We start from the raw sequence: 18,120 nt of genomic DNA on the forward strand, positions 1-18,120 counted from the left end.
TCAAAAAAAAAAAAAAAAAAAAAATTAGCTGGGCGTGGTGGCGGGCACCTATAATCCCAGCTATGTGGGAGGCTGAGGCAGGAAAATCGCTTGAACCTGGGAGGCGGAGGTTGCAGTGAGCCAAGGTCATGCCACTGCACTCCAGCCTGGGCGTCAGAGTGAGACTCCGTCTCAAAAAAAAAAAAAAGAAAAAATTATCCAGGCGTGGTGCGGGTGCCTGTAGTCCCAGTTACTCCAGAGACTGAGGCAGGAGACTGGCATGAACCCAGGAGGCAGAGCTTGCAGTGAGCCAAGATCGCGCCACTGCACTCCAGCCTGGGCAACTTAGCGAGACTGTCTCAAAAAAAAAAAAAAAAGTGTTTGTATACAGCATCCCTGTATCCTGGGCACACAGATGCATGCACGCCACACAACATTGAAAGCACTTGTATATGGCATCCCTGTATCCTGGGCACGCACGGGCACACAGACACACACACTACACATGAACACAAGTGGGCCTTGGCCTCCCACAAGACCAGGCTGATCACAGGCTGGGGGCCTGGCAAGGCACTGAGGGGCAGACGGTGCTTGTGACAGTCGCCAGAGGGGCAGACGGAGCGTGTGATGGTCGCCAGGTGGAGCCTCGGGCATCAACTGGGGGCAGAGACTCCTTCACAAACTGATCACACTTTTCCCATGAAGAAAAGGAAAGGCAGGCTCCTCCTGGGAGGCCAGACAGAGCTGTTTAGTGACCTATTGTGTGTGACAAGTCACCCCTTAATTAACAATGAACATTATCTGTCAGTCCCCATAAGTCAGGAGTATGAAAGCTGGGGATTTCCGGCTCGGGGTCGCTCATGATGTTGCAGTCAGGACGCTGGCTGAGGTCCTGGCCATGTGAAGGCTGGGCAGGGGCTGGGGCATCCTCTTCTGAGAAGGCTACCTCCCAAGGCTGCAGGCAGGAGGCCTTCATTCCTCACCACATGGACGATCCAGGGGCTGCCTGGAGTGTCCTTGAAACATGGTTCTGGATCCCCCAGAGCCAGCGACCTGCGTGGGGGTCGCTGGGTGGGGGGATATTGGGAGGAACCCAGTATCCTCTGAGTGTGGGAAGCCACGTAAGTTCTGCTGTTAGAAGCGAGTCACTGAGAAGACTCCCGCTTAGGAGGGAGTTGGGTTCCAGCTTTTGAGGTGAGGAATGTCAAAGGATGTGAACATATTTTATTTTCTTATTTTATTTATTTATTTATTCAGAGACAGAGTCTCGCTCTGTCGCGCAGGCTGGAGAACAATGGCACAATTTTGGCTCACTGCAACCTCTGCCTCCTGGGTTCAAGTGATTCTCCTGCCTCAGCCTCCTGAATAGCTGGGATTACAGGCACGCACCACCACATCTGGCTTATTTTGGTATTTTTAGTAGAGATGGGGTTTCCCCATGTTGGCCAGGCTGGTAGAGATGGGGTTCCATCATGTTGGCCAGGCTGGTCTCGAACTCCTGACCTAGTGATCCACCCGCCTTGGACTCCCAAAATGCTAGGATTACAGGTGTGAGCCACCGCGCCCAGCCTTATTTTACTTTTTTGAGACAGAGTTTCACTCTTGTTGCCCAGGCTGGAGTGCAGTGGTATGATCTCAGCTCACTATAACCTCCAACTCCCAGGTTATAAGTGATTCTCCTGCCTCAGTCTCCCAAGTAGCTGGGATTACAAGCATGAGGCACCATGCCCGGCCTTGTGAATGCATTTTATTTTATTTTATTTTTTGAGACAGTTTCGCTCTTGTTGCCCAGGCTGGAGTGCAATGGCATGATCTCGACTCATTGCAACCTCCACCTCCTGGGTTCAAGCGATTCTCCAGCCTCAGCCTCCCGAGTAGCTGGGATTACAGGCACGTGTCACCACACCTGGCTAATTTTGTATTTTTAGTAGAGATGGGGTTTCACCATGCTGGTGAGGCTGGTCTTGAACCCCTGACCTCAGGTGATCCATCCGCCTCAGCCTCCCAAAGTGCTGGGATTAAAGGTGTGAGCTACAGTGCCTGGCCAGTCTGTGAACATATTACAAAACCACATCAGACAGTCTGCCTGGAGTGACTGGAAACTTAAGCCGCAGTGCAGCAGTGTTCTGCTCCATTAAAAGGGCTCCCGGGAGCCGGCTCTCTCTGACCACGTGAGGACACGGTGGACAAAGCGCCATAGTGGAAGCAGAGACCAGGCCCTGACCTGATGGCCCCTTGCTCTTGGACTTCCCAGCCTCCAAAACTTTGAGAAAATGAATTTCTGTTCCGTATTAAATTACCCAGTCTGTGGCATTCTGTTATAGCAGCACAAAACGTGCCAAGACTGTGACCCTGTATGTTTTGCACACAGCTGGTGCTTGCTTGGTGTCTGGGGCAGCAGTGGGTGCCCCCAAAACAGGGGTGTCCAGCAAAGCAGGTGGGGATACGGCACAAGCAGAGGCCTGACTCAACCAGTTGCTCCCCTCAGCCTGCTGTGCACTCTTCAGGCAGTCAAAGGTGTGGCCGTGCAGAAGTGGGCATAGGAAAAGCTGCTGCCAACCACCAGCACTTCTCCTTTTGCTGAAGAAAAACAATTTTGATGTTCTGCAGTTGCTTAGTTTCCTGTGACTGCTGTAAGAAGTACCACAAATGGGCCGGGCGCGGTGGCTCAAGCCTGTAATCCCAGCACTTTGGGAGGCCGAGATGGGCGGATCACGAGGTCAGGAGATTGAGACCATCCTGGCTAACACAATGAAACCCCGTCTCCACTAAAAATACAAAAAAAATTAGCCGGGCGTGGTGGCGGCGCCTGTAGTCCCAGCTACTCGGGAGGCTGAGGCAGGAGAATGGCGGGAACCCGGGAGGCGGAGCTTGCAGTGAGCCGAGATCGCGCCACTGCACTCCAGCCTGGGTGACAGAGCGAGACTCCGCCTCAAAAAAAAAAAAAAAAAAAAAAAAAAGAAGTACCACAAATGAAGTGGCTCAAAACAACAGAAACTCAGCCGAGTGTAGTGGCTCACACTTGTGATGCCACCACTTTGGGAGGCTGAGGTACGAGCAATGCCTGAGCCCGGAGTTTGAGACCAGTCTGGGCAACATGGTGAAACCCCATCTCTACAAAAAATACAAACATTAGCCAGGTGTGGTGGTGCTCGATTGTAGTCCCAGCTACTCTGGAGGCTGAGGTGGGAGGATCGCTTAAGCCCAGGAGTTCAAGACTGTAGTGAGCCATGATTGTGCCACACAGCCTGGGAGACAGAGCAGGGCCCTGTCTCAACAAACAATAGACTTGTATTTCTAGTCACTAAAACTTTGTGTGTATAGCATAGTTTATTATTTTCAAAACACTTTCACTTTTTTTTTTTTTTTTTTTTTGAGACAGAGTCTCGCTCTGCCGCCCAGGCTGGAGTGCAGTGGCGTGATCTTGGCTCACTGCAAGCTCCGCCTCCCGGGTTCACGCCATTCTCCTGCCTCAGCCTCCCAAGTAGCTGGGACTACAGGCGCCCGCCACCTCGCCCGGCTAGTTGTTTTGTATTTTTTAGTAGAGACGGGGTTTCACCGTGTCAGCCAGGATGGTCTCGATCTCCTGACCTCGTGATCCGCCCGTCTCGGCCTCCCAAAGTGCTGGGATTACAGGCTTGAGCCACCGCGCCCGGCCCACTTTCACATTTTTTTAATCTTCATAATGTCTACTCTGGGAAAAACAGGACAGGCATTGTTACATAACCTTTTTTTCTGGTTACAAATGTAAGACATGTTCATTGCATCACGGCAAAACACAAGGACAAGAGGCTGAGGTGGGCAGAGGGCAAGAGGCCAGGTGCGGTGGCTCAGCCTGTAATCCCAGCAAGGCCTCTCACCTTTAGGAGGCCGAGGTGGGTGGATCACCTGAGGTCAGGAGTTTGAGACCACTCTGGGCAACATGGTGAAACCCTGTGTCTACTAAAAATACAAAAATTATCTGGGCGTGGTGGCACACACTTGTAGTCCGGCGACTCGAGAGGTTGAGGCGGGAGAATCGCTTGAACCCGGGAGGTGGAGCTTGCAGTGAGCTGAGATTGCACCACTGCATTCCATCCTGGGTGACAGAGCGGGACTCCGCCTCAAAAAAAAAAAAAAAAAAGTTATTTGTTAATATCACCATCAAGCTCATCAGAAAGTACTGGGAAACCTTCGCCCTCACAATGGCAAAATTCTTTTTTTTTTTCCTGGCCCGGGCACAATGGCAAATTTCTTTTTTTTTTTTTTTTTTGAGACGGAGTCTTGCTCTGTCGCCCAGGCTGGAGCATAGTGGCCGGATCTCAGCTCACTGCAAGCTCCGCCTCCCGGGTTTACGCCATTCTCCTGCCTCAGCCTCCCGAGTAGCTGGGACTACAGGCGCCCGCCACCTCGCCCTGCTAGTTTTTTTTTGTATTTTTAGTAGAGACGGGGTTTCACCATGTTAGCCAGGATGGTCTCGATCTCCTGACCTTGTGATCCGCCTGTCTCGGCCTCCCAAAGTGCTGGGATTACAGGCTTGAGCCACCGCGCCCGGCCGGCAAATTTCTTATTCTTACTTCAAAGCTCAAATTTTATCATTGGTAGCAAATGCCGTCACTTGCTTTCCTTAAAAGTGTATGGGTTTTGGTTTTTCTTTCACTCCCCTGACATAAAATATTTGGTATTTTTCTACACCAGCAACCGATTCTCCAATTCTCCAAACGCTAACTGGGTGTCCAATATAATACAGCTAAATTCGGACACTGCCTTCCTGTGTCAGATCCTACAAATTACAAGGGCTCAGTCCTAACAGACTGTCCACACTTCAGACCCCAGGAGCCAGTCCAGAGCCACTTATATTCACGACCACTGGGCTTTCTAAATCAGGGGTTCCCACAACCTACTCTTCAGGTTAGATGACTTACTAGAATGTCTCACAGAACTCAGTACGATTTGTATGTTCGTCAGTTTATTATAAAGGAGCAGCCAAGTGGAAGAGATATTCAGCCATCTCCATTAAAGTAGAAGTAAACCCGATTAAACTTTTTTTTTTTTTTTTTTTTTTTTTTTTGAGACGGAGTCTTGCTCTGTCACCCAGGCTGGAGTGCAGTGGCCGGATCTCAGCTCACTGCAAGCTCTGCCTCCCGGGTTTATGCCATTCTCCTGCCTCAGCCTCCAGAGTAGCTGGGACTACAGGCACCCGCCATCTCGCCCGGCTAGTTTTTTGTATTTTTTAGTAGAGACGGGGTTTCACCGTGTTAGCCAGGATGGTCTTGATCTCCTGACCTTGTGATCCGCCCACCTCAGCCTCCCAAAGTGCTGGGATTACAGGCTTGAGCCACCGCGCTCGGCCTCTCATTAAACTTTTATCTAATATTGGACAATGTCCTCTAAGGCCTGAAGCAATGAAAAGAATCAGACCGATAAAAAAAAGTGTGTATCTGCTTTCAGGATCTAGGAGTGTTACAATTAAATAAAAAATAAGAGGTTTTTTTTTGTTTTTTGTTTTGTTTTTTGAGACGGAGTCTCGCTCTGTTGGCTGGGCTGGAGTGCAGTGGCTGGATCTCAGCTCACTGCAAGCTCCGCCTCCTGGGTTTACACCATTCTCCTGCCTCAGCCTCCCGAGTAGCTGGGACTACAGGTGCCCGCCACCTCGCCCGGCTAGTTTTTTTTTGTATTTTTTAGTAGAGTCGGGGTTTCACCTTGTTAGCCAGGATGGTCTTGATCTCTTGACTTCGTGATCCGCCCGTCTCAGCCTCCCAAAGTGCTGGGATTACAGGCTTGAGCCACCGCGCCTGGCCAAGAGTATTTTTTAACAAAGATTAATTTTAAAAAGAAAGGAAGGCCGGGCCTGGTGGCTTATGCCTGAAATCCCAACACTTTGGGAGGCCGAGGTGGGTGGGTCACTTGAGGCCAGGAGTTCAAGAGCAGCCTGACCAACTTGGGGAAACCCTGTCTCTACCAAAAACACAAAAATTAGTCAGGCCTGGTAGCGGGCACCTGTAATCCCAGCTACTCAGAAGGCTGAGACAGGAAAATCACTTGAACCCAGGAGGCGGAGGCTGCAGTGAGCCAAGATCGCGCCATGCACTCCAGCCTGGGTGACGAAAGTGAAACTGTCTCAAAGAAAGCAAAAAGGCCGGGCGCGGTGGCTCAAGCCTGTAATCCCAGCACTTTGGGAGGCCGAGACGGGCGGATCACGAGGTCACGAGATCGAAACCATCCTGGCTAACACGGTGAAACCCCGTCTCTATTAAGAAATACAAAAAAAAAAAACTAGCCGGGCGAGGTGGCGGGCGCCTGTAGTCCCAGCTACTCGGGAGGCTGAGGCCGGAGAATGGCGTGAACCCGGGAGGCGGAGCTTGCAGTGAGCTGAGATCCGGCCACTGCACTCCAGCCTGGGTGACACAGCAAGACTCCGTCTCAAAAAAAAAAAAAAAAAAAAAAAAAAAAGAAAGCAAAAAAAGAGGAAAGGGTATAATGATCCCTTGCACACGCCCGTGTATTATAATACTGCGATCCTTCCCATAAGGAAACCAAATGGGAGGATCTGGCATTTGTACAAGACCCCAGAGCTGTCAACAACACTGTGATTCCACATGGGTGCTACCAAGGCCCCACGCTGGCAGCCACCGTCCCTGGGGGAGCGAGGTTTTGACTGTGGTTGATGTAGGGAGTGCTTTCTCCAGTAGGCACAGAGTCAGCTCTTGTTTTCTTTCACGAGAGGACCAGCAGTATACCTCAACCATCATGCCCTAAGGACACACCGAGGGTCCCATCTGTTTGTTTTTGCTTTGAGATGGAGTCTCATTCTGACACCCAGGCTGGATGGAGTGTGGTGGCGTGATCTCAGCTCACTGCAACCTCCACCTCCCTGGTTCATGCGATTCTCCTGCCTTGACTTCCTGAGTAGCCAGGACTACAGGTATACGCCTAGCTAATTTTTGTATTTTTAGTAGAGACGGCATTTCACCACGTCGGCCAGGCTGTTCTTGCACTCCTGACCTCAGGTGATCCGCCCATCTCAGCCTCCAAAGTGCTGGGATCACAGGCGTGAACCACTGTGCCCGGCCTGCAGTCAACATTTATTTTATCTTATTATTTATTTACTTTTTGAGACAGAGTCTCACTCTGTTGCCCAGGCTAGAGTGCCATGGCACAATTTCAGCTCACTGCAGCCTCTTCCTACCAGGTTCAAGTGGTCCTCCCACCTCGGCCTCCCAAATAGCTGGGATTTCAGGCTGCACCACCATGCCCGGCTAATTTTTGTATTTTTACTGGAGACGGGGTTTCATCATGTTGGCCAGGCTGGTCTCAAACTCCTGGCCTCAAGTGATCCTTCCACCTCAGCCTCTCAAAAGGCTGAAGTCATAGCCCCTGTTCCCAGCTCAGCATTTTCCATCTGGTGGGTATCCGAGTGTCTGAAAAATAACTCAAGAACATATGTTAAGCTGTTATCTTTTTTTTTTTTCCGAGACGGAGTCTCGCTCTGTCGCCCAGGCTGGAGTGCAGTGGCCGGATCTCAGCTCACTGCAAGCTCCGCCTCCCGGGTTTACGCCATTCTCCTGCCTCAGCCTCCCGAGTAGCTGGGACTACAGGCGCCCGCCACCTCGCCCTGCTAGTTTTTTTTTGTATTTTTAGTAGAGACGGGGTTTCACCATGTTAGCCAGGATGGTCTCGATCTCTTGACCTTGTGATCCGCCCGTCTCGGCCTCCCAAAGTGCTGGGATTACAGGCTTGAGCCACCACGCCCGGCCGGCAAATTTCTTATTCTTACTTCAAAGCTCAAATTTTATCATTGGTAGCAAATGCCGTCACTTGCTTTCCTTAAAAGTGTATGGGTTTTGGTTTTTCTTTCACTCCCCTGACATAAAATATTTGGTATTTTTCTACACCAGCAACCGATTCTCCAATTCTCCAAACGCTAACTGGGTGTCCAATATAATACAGCTAAATTCGGACACTGCCTTCCTGTGTCAGATCCTACAAATTACAAGGGCTCAGTCCTAACAGACTGTCCACACTTCAGACCCCAGGAGCCAGTCCAGAGCCACTTATATTCACGACCACTGGGCTTTCTAAATCAGGGGTTCCCACAACCTACTCTTCAGGTTAGATGATTTACTAAAATGTCTCACAGAACTCAGTACGATTTGTATGTTCGTCAGTTTATTATAAAGGAGCAGCCAAGTGGAAGAGATATTCAGCCATCTCCATTAAAGTAGAAGTAAACCCGATTAAACTTTTTTTTTTTTTGAGACGGAGTCTTGCTCTGTCACCCAGGCTGGAGTGCAGTGGCCGGATCTCAGCTCACTGCAAGCTCTGCCTCCCGGGTTTATGCCATTCTCCTGCCTCAGCCTCCAGAGTAGCTGGGACTACAGGCACCCGCCATCTCGCCCGGCTAGTTTTTTGTATTTTTTTAGTAGAGACGGGGTTTCACCGTGTTAGCCAGGATGGTCTTGATCTCCTGACCTTGTGATCCGCCCACCTCAGCCTCCCAAAGTGCTGGGATTACAGGCTTGAGCCACCGCGCTCGGCCTCTCATTAAACTTTTATCTAATATTGGACAATATCCTCTAAGGCCTGAAGCAATGAAAAGAATCAGACCGATAAAAAAAAGTGTGTATCTGCTTTCAGGATCTAGGAGTGTTACAATTAAATAAAAAATAAGAGGTTTTTTTTTGTTTTTTGTTTTGTTTTTTGAGACGGAGTCTCGCTCTGTTGGCTGGGCTGGAGTGCAGTGGCTGGATCTCAGCTCACTGCAAGCTCCGCCTCCTGGGTTTACACCATTCTCCTGCCTCAGCCTCCCGAGTAGCTGGGACTACAGGTGCCCGCCACCTCGCCCGGCTAGTTTTTTTTTGTATTTTTTAGTAGAGTCGGGGTTTCACCTTGTTAGCCAGGATGGTCTCGATCTCCTGACCTCGTGATCCACCCGTCTCGGCCTCCCAAAGTGCTGGGATTACAGGCTTGAGCCACCGTGCCCGGCCTAAGCTGTTATCTTTTAGTTTCCACGGGGAACCAAAACACCTTGTGACTCTGCTGTTTTTGTTGTTGTTGTTTTTTGAGACGGAGTCTCGCTCTGTCGCCCAGGCTGGAGTGCAGTGGCGCAATCTTGGCTCACTGCAAGCTCCTCCTCCCAGGTTCACGCCATTCTCCTGCCTCAGCCTCCTGAGTAGCTGGGATTACAGGCGCTGCCACCACATTTTTTTGTATTTTTAGTAGAGACGGGGTTTCACCGTGTTAGCCAGGATGGTCTCCATCTCCTGACCTCGTGATCCGCCCACCTTGGCCTCCCAAAGTGCTGGGATTACAGGTGTGAGTCACCGCGCCTGGACCTTTTTTTTCCTTTGGAGACAGACTCTCGCTCTGTTGCCCAGGCTGAGTGCAGTGGCACAATAATGGCTCACTGCAGCCTTGACCTCCTGGGCTCGAGTGATCCTCCCACCTAAGCCTCCTGAGTAGCTGGGACTACAGGCGTGCACCACCACACCTGGCTAACTTTTTAGTTTTTGGGGAGATGAGGTCTTGCTATGTTGTCCAGGCTGGTCTCAAACTCCTAGACTCAAGCAATCCTCTTGCCTTGGCCTTCCAAAGTGCTGGGCTCCAAAGTACATGCTCCAAAGTGCTGGGCATGAGCCACCATGCCCAGCCAACCCAGTTTCTCTACTTTAAAATTATCATCTTTCAGCCAGGTGCAGTGGCTCATGCCTATAATCCCAGCACTTTGGGAGGCCGAGGTGGGCAGATCATGAGGTCAGGGGTTGGAGACCAGCCTGACCAACATGGTGAAACCCCATTTCTACTAAAAATACAAAAATTAGCTGGGTGTGGTAGTGTGTGCCTGTAACCCCACTAGTTGAGAGGCTGAGGCAGGAGAATCACTTGAATCCGGGAGGCGGAGGTTGCAGTGAGACAAGATGATGCCATTGCACTCCAGCCTGGGTGACAGAGTGAGACTCCATCTCAAAAAAAAAAAAATTATCATCTTTCCCTTTGTAGTTAATAAATATGGCTGGATACGATGGCTCATGTCTATAATCCCAGCACTTTGGGAGGCCAAGGCGGGTGGATTACCTGAGATCAGGAGTTTGAGACCAGTCTGACCAACATGGTAAAACCCCGTCTCTACTAAAAATACAAAAATTAGCTGGGCATGGTGGTGCGTGCACCTGTAATCCCAGCTAGTTGGGAGGCTGAGGCAGGAGAATCACTTGAGGCAGAGGTTGCAGTGAGCTGAGATCTGCCACTGCACTCCAGCCTGGGTGACAAAGTGAGACTTCATCTCGAAAACAAAACAAAACAACAACAAAAACAAAAACAGGCGGGGTGCAGTGGCTCACGTCTGCCAGGAGGTAGAGGTTGCAGTGAGCCGAGACTGCGCCATTGCACTCCAACCTGGGCAACAGAGCGAGACTCTCTCAAAAAAAACAAAACCAAAAAAGCCCCCAAAACAAAAATAATAAATATTTTAGAACGAAGAATAGCCCCCCTCCTCACAGCCCCGCCCAAGATATTCACATCCTAACCCCTAGGATCTGTGAACGTTGGTTCCAAGCAAAGAGGAATTACAGCAGCAGATGGAATGAAGGTCGCTGGTCGGCCGACTCGGAGACAGGAGGCGCCCTGGGCCAGCTGGTGGCCCCATGCCATCACAAGGAGCCTTGACAGCAGATGAGGGAGGCCGAAGAGTCAGTGTCGGGATGAGCAGGGTGAGGACTCAACTGACTTTGGCTGGCTTTCAGGTGTGGGATAGGCCATGAGACAAGGGGCTCAAGTGCTTCCAGAAACTGGAAAGCCAGGAACAGCTTCTTCCCTGGAGCTCCAAAAACCATTGGCCCTGCAGACACCCTGATTTTGACCAAGTGAGGCTGGGCAGGACTTCCGACCTACAGAACAGTTAGAGAATACATTTGTATTTTTCTATATTTATTTTTTTTGAGACGGAGTCTCGCTCTGTCACCCAGGTTGGAGTGCAGGGGCGCCATGTCGGCTCCCTGCAAGCTCCGCTTCCTGGGTTCATGCCATTCTCCCGCCTCAGCCTCCCAAGTAGCTGGGACTACAGGTGCCCGCCACCACGCCTGCGTAATTTTGTTTTTGTACTTTCAGTAGAGACAGGGTTTCACCGTGTTAGCCAGGATGGTCTCAATCTCCTGACCTTGTGATCTACCTGCCTTGGCCTCCCAAAGTGCTGGGATTATAGGCGTGAGTCACCACGCTCGGACACACTTGCATTTTTAAAAAATAGAGATGGGTTGTGGCCATGTTGGTCTTGAACTCCTGGCCTCAAGCAATCCTCCTGCCTTGGCCTCCCCAAAGTGCTAGGAGTACAGGCGTGACCCTCTGCACTCAGCCTAAATTTGCATTTTTAAGTGACTAAGTTTGAGATAATTTGTTATGGCAGCAGTAGAAAGCTAAGTGATCTTGGAGGTGTTTTTTTTGTTGTTGTTGTTTGTTTGTTTGTTTGTTTTTAGGTGGAGTTTCTCTCTTGTTGCCCAGGTTCTCTCTTGGAGTCCCAGAGTGAAGGAGGCAGAACAGGCCCCAGGGCTCAACCCACGCAACACACAGGCATGAGGTGGCCGCCTTCCCATCCCCAGGCCCCCCTCAGCACTCCTCTTAGACTTTATTGACATTTATTCCCAAAATGTGAGGATAGGCAAACTCAGATAAATGGCACACACGGACCATGTGAACCCTCTCATATTTACCAGATAATAAAATAGTAGCACTGACAAAGGCTCAATAATTTTTTTATTCTTCCCCAGAGACAGGCTCACTCTGTTGCCCAGGCTGGTCTTGAACTCCTGGCCACAGGTGATCCTCCCGCCTTGGCCTCCCAAAGTGTTGAGATAAAAGGCATGAGCCACTGCGCTCGGCCAATCTAATTGTTAAGAGTACCTTTTCCTCACTGGCTTCAGCACGGTCCACTTTACTGGGAACAGAATGAAAGTGCAACTCTAATTACAGCCCCTCCGAAGTGCAGTGGCTTGGGAACCTCCCATTCCGGGAAGCGGCCTGCAGAGCCCTCCTCCTAAAGTGTGAGCACAGGGTCAGGGCTCCATCCCAAACAAGCATCTGCTTCCTATTTTCTGACTAATTTCGGTCCCCGATAGGGAATCCAGGATCCTGCAGACAGGCAGCGGGTGACAGCAAGCACAAGGGTGCTGGATGACCCTGGAGAGGTCAGGAGAGCCAGCCCTGCGGTGCAGGGGAAGAAATCCAGCACAGAGGCCAATAGAGCCAGCTCCAGCCTCTGCCAATAAAACGTATAAACGAGCCCTGGGGGCTAGACGAGCGCCACAGGATCCGCGCTGGCTGCGGGATCCGGCTGGGATCGGGGTGTCGGCTGCGGGACTGGGGCGGGACCGGGGTGTCAGCTATGGGATCGGGGTGCCGGCCGTGGGACAGCGGTGGGACAGGGTGTTAGCTATGGCATAGGGATGCCAGCTGTTGGGCTGGGGTGGGATCGGGGTGCCGGCTGTGGGACTGCGATGGGATCGGGGTGCTGGTTGTGGGACTGGGGTGGCAGCTTAAGGGGTGACCGAGCCCTCCCTCCCCGCCGCTCCCGGATGCCCCGAGCCCTCCACGCTGGGAGCGCCGTGGCTGGCCGAGCCCCCGGCATGTTCCGCGGGAGTCCGCGCACCCTACAGCGTCTTCCGCCACAGCCTCGTGTTCAGGCGTCCGCCCCGCAGGTGAGTCCCGTCCGCGCCCCTTCACCCACAGCAGCGTCCGGGCGAGGGGTGCCCGTACCTGGAGGCCTGAAGGTACCGCCCTGCCGCTCGTGCGCACTGCTCCCTGGCCCCGTCCGTCCACCGACCATCGTCCCTCGGCCCGAACGCCCGCGCGGGGCAGGCGACACCCAACCGGGGCCGCGGGGACCAGGAGGAAGCGACGGCTTTAGGAGCTGACAGCGTCGGTCCGCGCACGCGCCCCGGGCCCCGTTGTGCCTTATTTCACGGCCCCGCCTTCCTCCCCGGCAAGCGCCAAATAAGTGTCCGGCCCTCCCAGCCCCGTGCGTGCGCGGCCCCGCTGCCTGCGTCACTAGGAAGCGCGCGCCCGCGCCGCCGCCGCCGCCGCCGCCGCCGCCGAATCCCCAACAAGGAGCGAAGCCCGCGGCCGCCGCCGCCGCCCGCCGCCGCCGCAGCTCCCGACGCCGCCGCCCCCGCCGGGCGCCCGAGTAGGCCCGGCGCGGCCCCAGGTAAGCGGCGCCGGCGCGCCCGCGGCCCCCCCGCGGCGAGGCCTCTCGCTCCGCTCACGCGCCGCCGTCCAGTCAGGGGTCCCTGCGGAGCGTCAGGACGTTACGGCGGGGGGAGGGGAGGGCCGGGGGAGGGGCGGCCGCGCGGGCGGCGGCGTCAGGCGCGACGGCGGCGTCAGGCGGGCGGCGCGGGCGGTGGCGGGCGCGGGCGGCGGCGCTTCCTGCCTCCATCTTGGCGCCGCGGGCGGGCGCGGGCTCGGCTTCCAGCGGCCTGCTCGGTGGACCCAGCCCGGGGGGACCACGCCGCAGGCACCCGCCCCGCAGGGACGCGACCCCCCCGGGGCCATCCCGTAGGCACCCGCCCCGCAGGCGCCCGCCCCGCAGGGACGCGACCCGCAGGGACCACCCCACAGGGACCGTCCCCCAGGCACCCGACCCGCAGGGACGCGACCCGCAGGGACCACCCCACAGGGACCGCCCCCCAGGCACCCGACCCGCAGGGACGCGACCCCCAGGGGCCATCCCGTAGGCACCCGCCCCGCAGGCACCGACCCAGAGGGTCCATGCCGTAGGCACCCGACCCGCAGGGGCCACCCCGCAGACACCCGACCCGCAGGGACGCGACCCACCCTGAGGGACCACCCCACAGGGACGCGACTCCCAGGAGCCACCCCGCAGACACCCGACCCGCAGGGACGCGATCCACAGGGACCACCCCACTGGGACCCACTCTCAGGGACCCAACCCGCAGGGACCACCCCACAGGGGCCCGCATCGCTGTAGACCCACGGGTGGGATCTGGGTCTGTGTAGACCCATGGTGGGGTGGACCCTGTTGTCAGTCTTGACGTGTTATGTATTTGGTTACTGTATAATTCATGCGTGACTGAGAAGTCGTGACTGACTTTTCTGTTGAACCAGAATTCTCTTTTCTTTGCTAACACTTCAAATACAACAGTTTCAATTACATCAGGGTCAAGATTACTAGTTTAAAAATATTTTCTTGGCCGGGTGCGGTGGCTCACGCCTGTAATCCCAGCACTTTGGGAGGCCGAGGCGGGCGGATCACGAGGTCAGGAGATCGAGACCATCCTGGCTAACACGGTGAAACCCTGTCTCTACTAAAAATGCAAAAATTTAGCCGGGCGAGGCTGCGGGCGCCTGTAGTCCCAGCTACTGGGGAGGCTGAGGCAGGAGAATGGCGTGAACCCGGGAGGCGGAGCTTGCAGTGAGCCGAGATCGCGCCATTGCACTCCAGCCTGGGCGACTAAGCGAGACTCTGTCTCAAAAAAAAAAAAATAAATAATAAAAATATTTTCTTGGGCCAGGCCTGATGGCTTACGCCCGTAATCCCACCACTTTGGGAGGCCGAGGTGGGCGGATCACGAGGTCAGGAGTTTGAGACCAGCCTGGCCAGCAGGGTGAAACCGTGTCTCTACTAAAAATACAAAAGTTAGCCGGGCGTGGTGGCGTGCACCTGTAATCCCAGCTACTTGGGAGGCTGAGGCAGGAGAATTGCTTGAACCCAGGAGGCAGAGGTTGCAGTGAGTGGAGATCACCCCACTGCGCTCCAGCCTGGGTGACAGAGCAAGACTGCGTCTCAAAAAATAGTAAATAAATAAAATATTTTCTCATATCTGATTTACCTCATAATTAATTTGGAAACTCGCTTCACACTAGTGAGGAACCCAAGCCTTGGGATCAAAACTGGGTGGGTCTTGGCTTCAACACAGAAGGGGCTGTGGAGAGGCCAGGTGCAGTGGCTCACAGCTGTAATCCCAGCACGATGGGAGGTCAAGGTGGAGGATCACTGGAAGTCAGGAGTTCTAGAGCAGCTGGCCAAAATGGTGAAACCCCGTCTCTACCAAAAATACAAAAATTAGCCAGGCATAGTGGGCGCCTGTAGTCCCAGCTATTCAGGAGGCTGAGGCAGGAGAATCAGTTCAACCCAGGAGGCAGAAGTTGCAGTGAGCCAAGATTTCGCCTTTGCACTCCATCCTGGGTGACAGAGTGAGACTCCATCTCAAAAAAACAAGGAGCTGTGGAGAAAGGAGGTGCTCGCCCTTGGGAAGGCAGTGGGGCGAGATGCTCTGTAGCGCTTCTGTGTCTAAATAGCATCGTATCAAGGACTTGCACTATTTTCTGTGAGGTAACTTTTGTGCATATTGCTTTGAACCTTTGATATAGTTATCATTGGAGAGACTGGAATTCAGTGTTGTGCATGTATGTACATTGCGTAATCCTCTGCAAAGCCCTGAAGCTGTGACGAGGACCCCTGCCTGTAGTGTGGCTGTTGCCTTTTTGTAGCTTTCTGCTTAAGTGACTTCAGTTGCCCCTGCTGAGCTCACCCTTATGAAAGTAACATCTCCTCAGTGAGAGTTAAACCCCAAGAAGTCAGCACGGGAGATCAGTAGTATTTTTTTTTTTTTTGAGATGGAGTCTCGCTCTGTGCCCCAGGCTGGAGTGCAGTGGCTTGATCTCAGCTCACTGCAAGCTCCGCCTCCTGGGTTCACGCCATTCTCCTGCCTCAGCCTCCCAAGTAGCTGGGACTACAGGCGCCCGCCACCTCGCCCAGCTAGTTTTTTGTATTTTTTAGTAGAGACGGGGTTTCACTGCATTAGCCAGGATGGTCTCGATCTCCTGGCCTCGTGATCTGCCCGTCTCGGCCTCCCAAAGTGCTGGGATTACAGGCTTGAGCCACTGCGCCTGGCCTGAGATCAGTAGTATTTTAAGTGAAATTTTTATTTTTTAATTTTAATTTTTATTTATTTATTTTTTTGAGACAGAGTCTCGCTCTGTTGTCCAGGCTGGAGTGCAGTGCTGCAATCTTGGCTTGCTGCAATCTCTGCCTCCAGAGTTCAAGAGATTCTCCTGCCTCAGCCTCCCAAGTAGGTGGGACTACAGGCACCTGCCACCATGCCCAGCCAATTTTTTTTTTTTTTTTGTATTTTTAGCAGAGACGGGGTTTCATCATGTTGGCCAGGTTGGTCTCGAACACCTGACCTCAGGTGGTCCCCCCATCTTGGCCTTCCAAAGTGATGGGATTACAGGCGTGAGCCACCATGCCTGGCCAAATTTTTTAATTAAAAAAAAAATTTTTTTTTTTTTTTTTTTTTTGAGACGGAGTCTTGCTGTGCCCCAGGCTGGAGTGCAGTGGCGCGATCTCGGCTCACTGCAAGCTCCGCCCCGCCGGTTTCACGCCATTCTCCTGCCTCAGCCTCCCGAGTAGCTGGGACTACAGGCGCCCGCCACCTCACCCGGCTAATTTTCTTGTATTTTTAGTAGAGACGGGGTTTCACCGTGTTAGCCAGGATGGTCTCGATCTCCTGACCTCGTGATCCGCCCATCTCGGCCTCCCAAAGTGCTGGGATTACAGGCTTGAGCCACCGTGCCCGGCCAAAAAAAATTTTTTTTTTGACACAAGGTCTCGCTCTGTCGCCCAGGCTGGAGTGTAGTGGTGCGATCTCGGCTCACTGCAGCCTCTGCCTCCCAGGTTCAAGCAGTTCTCCCACTTCAGCCTCCTGAGTAGCTGGGATTACGTGGGCATAGCACCATGCCCAGCTAAGTTTTGCATTTTTAGTAGAGATGAGATTTCACCATCTTGGCCAGGCTGGTCTAACTCCTGACCTCAGGTGATCTGCTTGCCTCGGCCTCCCAAAGTGCTAGGATTACAGGCATGAGCCACTGTGCCTGGCCTAAGTAAAATTTTAAAGTGGCTTTTTTTTTTTTTTGTAAGGCAGAGTCTCACTCTGTCACCCAGGCTTGAATGCAGTGGCATGATCTCGGCTCACTGTAACCTCTGCCCAGGTTCAAGCGAGTCTCCTGCCTCAGCCTCCCGAGTAGCTGAGATTACAGGCATCTGCCACCATGCCCAGCTAATTTTTGTATTTTTAGTAGAGACAGGGTTTCACCATATTGGTCAGGCTGGTCTTGAACTCCTGACCTCTTGATCCACCTGCCTCGGGCTCCCAAAATGCTAGGATTACAGGCGTGAGCCACTGCGCCCAGCCTAAAGTGGCTTTTTATTCATGTTTGTTTAAAGTTCTTTATTTTGAAGCCTAACTCCACAACACCAAAGTTATCGTAATGAAAAAAGCATTATATTTTAGAAATATGAAGTAAGTCTGTCAATGTAAACGAACTCATCATTGTAACTTTTCTGGCTAAAAAGCTTCTGAAGACAGTCTTCAGAGACCCTGATGCCCTAACGGGAAATGTGCCCACCAGCAGCTGGAGGGGTTCGCCTGTGAGCCCCCTTTCCCCTTAGGCGCTCTGTCCTAGATGGCCGCCATTGAAATCGAGTGACAGGAAACGGCTCATCATGTTCCAGAACGTTCTTAATTTGTGAAATGTTTTCCCTCATTTAAACAATACATTTTCCTTTCATCACTCATTTTTGATACCCTCCTGAAACAGGAAACGGGGAATATTTTCTTGTCTCTTGCACTTAGTCCTTCGTGCTTGTGTTTAGACGTGTTCGCGTTCATGTGGAACCCTAACTGGTGTTCTTTGGGCTCTGGGTGCTGCCTCTTCTTACCCCAGACTTACCGCAGCCCTGCCCACCACTCATCGCCTGCCACACTCACTGCTCTCCCAGGCCGGGCTGGCGTCAGTGACGCCTGCAGGGTCTTTGCTGCTGGTGGGACCCAGCTCCCCGCGGTTTCTTTTTGCTTCCTTTTCTTTGAGAACGGGTCTTGCCTTCATGGTGTTTAACCACCATCCCCTCTGTTCAGATCACCTACATTTCTTGCTTCCTTGGATCTCTGGTCAAGGGTTACTTCAGAGACTGGCTGCCGTTTGCGATTGGTGGCCCAGGAAGTTGTAGCTCTTTCTTTTTTTTTTTTTTTTTTTTTTTTGAGACGGAGTCTTGCTCTGTAGCCCGGGCTGGAGTGCAGTGGCCGGATCTCAGCTCACTGCAAGCTCCGCCTCCCGGGTTTGCGCCATTCTCCTGCCTCAGCCTCCTGAGTAGCT

General features: G+C 52.9%; 1 protein-coding gene across 3 annotated transcripts in view; it reads left to right on the forward strand.

The window, feature by feature from the left end:
* The first annotated feature begins 13,021 nt into the window (after positions 1–13,021).
* Positions 13,022–18,120, forward strand: part of LOC105470482 (glucocorticoid modulatory element binding protein 2) — a 33,786-nt gene continuing 28,687 nt past the window's right edge. For 2 of the 3 annotated variants that reach the window (XM_071079038.1, XM_071079040.1), the window contains exon 1: positions 13,022–13,153. The gene's annotated coding sequence lies outside the window, so the exon portion shown is untranslated. Of the gene's footprint in view, positions 13,154–13,482; positions 13,501–18,120 lie in introns of those variants that run through there. The other variant, XM_071079039.1, reaches the window with a different exon arrangement.

Source organism: Macaca nemestrina, chromosome 15 (genome assembly GCF_043159975.1).
Source record: "Macaca nemestrina isolate mMacNem1 chromosome 15, mMacNem.hap1, whole genome shotgun sequence".
Classification (NCBI taxonomy): domain Eukaryota; kingdom Metazoa; phylum Chordata; class Mammalia; order Primates; family Cercopithecidae; genus Macaca; species Macaca nemestrina.